This window comes from Dasypus novemcinctus, chromosome 19 (assembly GCF_030445035.2).
Source record: "Dasypus novemcinctus isolate mDasNov1 chromosome 19, mDasNov1.1.hap2, whole genome shotgun sequence".
Classification (NCBI taxonomy): domain Eukaryota; kingdom Metazoa; phylum Chordata; class Mammalia; order Cingulata; family Dasypodidae; genus Dasypus; species Dasypus novemcinctus.
In genome coordinates, this window is record NC_080691.1 from 51,289,601 (window position 1) to 51,292,980 (window position 3,380).

At 42.6% G+C, this 3,380-nt stretch overlaps 1 pseudogene; it reads left to right on the top strand.

The window, feature by feature from the left end:
* The first annotated feature begins 1,153 nt into the window (after positions 1 to 1,153).
* On the top strand, positions 1,154 to 2,994 carry LOC139436949 (general transcription factor II-I-like; annotated as a pseudogene).
* Positions 2,995 to 3,380: the final 386 nt, after the last annotated feature.

The following is a 3,380-nucleotide window of genomic DNA, read 5'->3' on the forward strand; positions in this document are numbered from 1 at the left end:
TGGATATCTATAACCAAAAGAATGAATGAGGACCCCTACCTCACTCCCTATACAAGAATCAATGCAAAATGGATCAAGGACCTAAATATAAAAGCCAGGACCATAAAACTTCTAGAAGAAAATGTAGGGAAACATTTTAGAGACCTGGTGGTAGGTGACGATTTCTTGCACCTTATACCCAAAGCACAAGCAACAAAAGAAAAAGTAGATAAATGGGACCTCCTCAAAATTAAACACTTTTGCATCTCAAAGGACTTTTCAAAAGGGTGAAAGTGCAGCCAATTTGATTGGAAAAAAATATTTGGAAATCACATATCTGATAAGGGTTTAATATCTATGGTATATAAGGAGATGATACAACTCAACAATAAAAAGACAAAGAACCCAATTTAAAAATGCACAAAAGACTTGAATAGACATTTGTCCTAAGAAGAAATACATATGTCAAAAAAAATTTTTAAATCCACATAAAACATCACTAGCGTTTAGGGAAATGCAAATCAAAGCCACAATGAGATATCATTTCATACTTATTAGAATGGCCATTATTAAAAAGACAGACGGGAAGTGGATGTGGCTTAAGCAGCTGAATGCCCATCTCCCACATGGGAAGTCCCATGGAAACAAGAGCAAGAGATTGTTCATTTGAAGTTTGCTCAACATCTTGGACTCACAGAGGCAATAAAAATACCATACACTGTGTTTGAATCAAAGCCTGAGTTCCTTTATGCAGAAACCTTGTCAGAAGGAATTCCCCTTTTTTTTTAAAGATTTATTTTATTTTTACTTATTTCTTCCCATCTCCCCCATCCCCCTGTTGTCTGCTCTCTTGTGTCCATTTGCTTTGTGTTCTTCTGTGTCTGCCTGCATTCTCGACGGCACTGGGAAGCTGTATCTCTTTTTTTGTTGTTGTTGCATCATCTTGCTGCATCAGCTCTCTGTGTGTGCCGCGCCACTCCTGGGCAGGCAGCACTTTTCGCGCGGGGTGGCTTTCTTTGCAGGGCACACTCCTTGCACGTTGGGCTCCCCTACGCGGGAGACACCCCGGCGTGGCATGGCACCCCTTGCGCGCGACAGCACTGTACGTGGGCCAGCTCACCACATGGGCCAGGAGGCCCTGGGTTTGAACCTGGACCTCCTATATGGTAGGTGGATGCTCTATCCGTTGAGCCATATCTGCTTCCCAGAAGGAATTCCCTTTTGAAGCCCTACCTCGTTTGAAATTCCATGATTTGAAAGGATCATGTGTGGTAATAAAATCAAGTGTGTTGGGATGGACACAGAGAGTAGGCAACAGGGGGGATGGGAAGAGAAATAAATAAATTTTTTAAAAAATCAAGTGTGTTGTTAAAAAGCTTTAACTAGTTATTTCCTGTTGACCTCCTAGAATGGCTAGTAATATAAACACTAAAGCGCAGAAGAAAGCCCAGATAACAATAAACCTCAAACTTCAGCAGTTCAAATTCCTACCCATACTTAGGAGTCTAATGTTTCCTCCAAACCTCGAGGAAGGGTGTTTTCCTTTGAGGCCTGGAATGCCAAAATCACAGCCCTAAAATGAAAATCTTTGCAATGAAAAATGCAGTGAAGCTCTCAGCCTACAACAAGATGTGAAAGTGCCATCTGCATTCTTTGAGTCTTTCCCAGAAGACTTTTATGTGGAAGGCTTACCTGAGGGTGTGCCATTCTGAAGACAGTCTACTTTTGGTACTCCAAGGCTGGGGAAGATATTCAGAAACAAAACCAAGATGAAATTCATCACTCAAAAGCCTAGAATGTTTGAGACAGCTATTTAGGAAAGCATCTCCCCTAAGAGACCTCCAAGAAAAATAAATTCATCACCCAATGTCTATATTACTGTGCCAGGTGTTGAAGATCTTAACATCATTCAGGTGACAATTCCAGATGATAATGAAAGACTGTCAAAAGTTGAATAAATGGGAACAATGTAGCTCAAGTGGTTGAGCACCTGCTTCCCATGTATGAGGTCCTGGGTTTGATTCCCCATACCTCCTAAAAACAATCACCAAAAAAACAAACAAACAAACAAACTCAGGGTTGTCAGTGTAGCTCATTGGTTGAGCACAGGGATACCATTTGAGGTCCTGGGTTCAATCCCTGGCCCTGCTACCTTAAAAAAAAAATGTTGAAAAAGCTAAACAGCTAAGGGAACAAGCAAAGGACCTCTTCAGTCAAAAATTCAGGGAAACAGATGTGCCTCAAGTAGTTGGGCACCCACTTACCACATGGGAGGTCCCAGGTTGGCTCTCAGTGCCTCATAAAGAGAGCGAGAGGCAGGCTGACGCGGCGAGATGACGCGGCGAGATGACGCAAGTGATTGAGTGCCTCCTTCCCACAAGGGAGGTCCCAGGTTTGGTTTCCAGTGCCTCCTAAAAAGAAGACAAGCAGACTCAGAAAGTACACAACGAACAGACACAGTGAGCAGAAAGTGAGTGCAAACAAGGGAGAGTGAAATTAAAATAAAAAATTCGGGCAGGAAATTGGTATGAGTTTCCTGTTAAAGTTCCCTACAGGAAAATCACAATTAACCTTGGCTTTGTGGTGGTGAATGTAAGTTTCCCTGGCAGTGTCATTCAAAGCCCCCATTTACCTGGAAATCAGCTTCATGGAAGGATCTTTGATTCTGCAGAATTTATCAAATTCACAGTCATTTGACTCTCTCCAGGTCTTGTGGATTAATAATAACCAGTTGGTGGATCAAAGTGAGGCAGAAGGCCCAGCAGTGATACAAGGATCAGCTGGGCCAAGCTGATTAGAGGGTCCTGCAAGAGAAGAAATAAAAGAAACTGACAGAAGCTCTCAGATCAAGCAAGAACCAGACTCAGTGTGGTATTCCCTGCTAGGCTTAAAGTTGTCCGTGTTTGAGAGGCGCTTTTCAGAACGTTTACTGCCCCAAACTGTGTCATGTACTTGTATAACAGAAATATCTTCTATACTAACCATTTCTTTTTCTTTTTTTTAACTTTCAGGTAGAAATGTCTACTTTTTCAGCAGTTCTGTAGATTTGGAATGGCTGGTTTACTTTGGAAAGTATTATAAGGATTTTACAGCAGTGATGGAAAATTACAGGGGAAATGACTGGGATAAATCTTATCAGATTTTTTACATATTCAACAGAGCCTTCAGCTATGATGTTTATTTTCCAATCAAGTAACGATATCTCCTACTGGAACATCTCAGCTTCTGCAGTGAAGAAAACACCTGTGGGCGGCGGACTTGGCCCAGTGGTTAGGGCATTGTCTACCACATGGGAGGCCCACAGTTCAAACCCCGGGCCTCCTTGATCCACGTGGAGCTGGCCCATGTGCAGTGCTGATGCGCACAAGGAGTGCCGTGCCATACAGGGGTGTCCCCCGTGT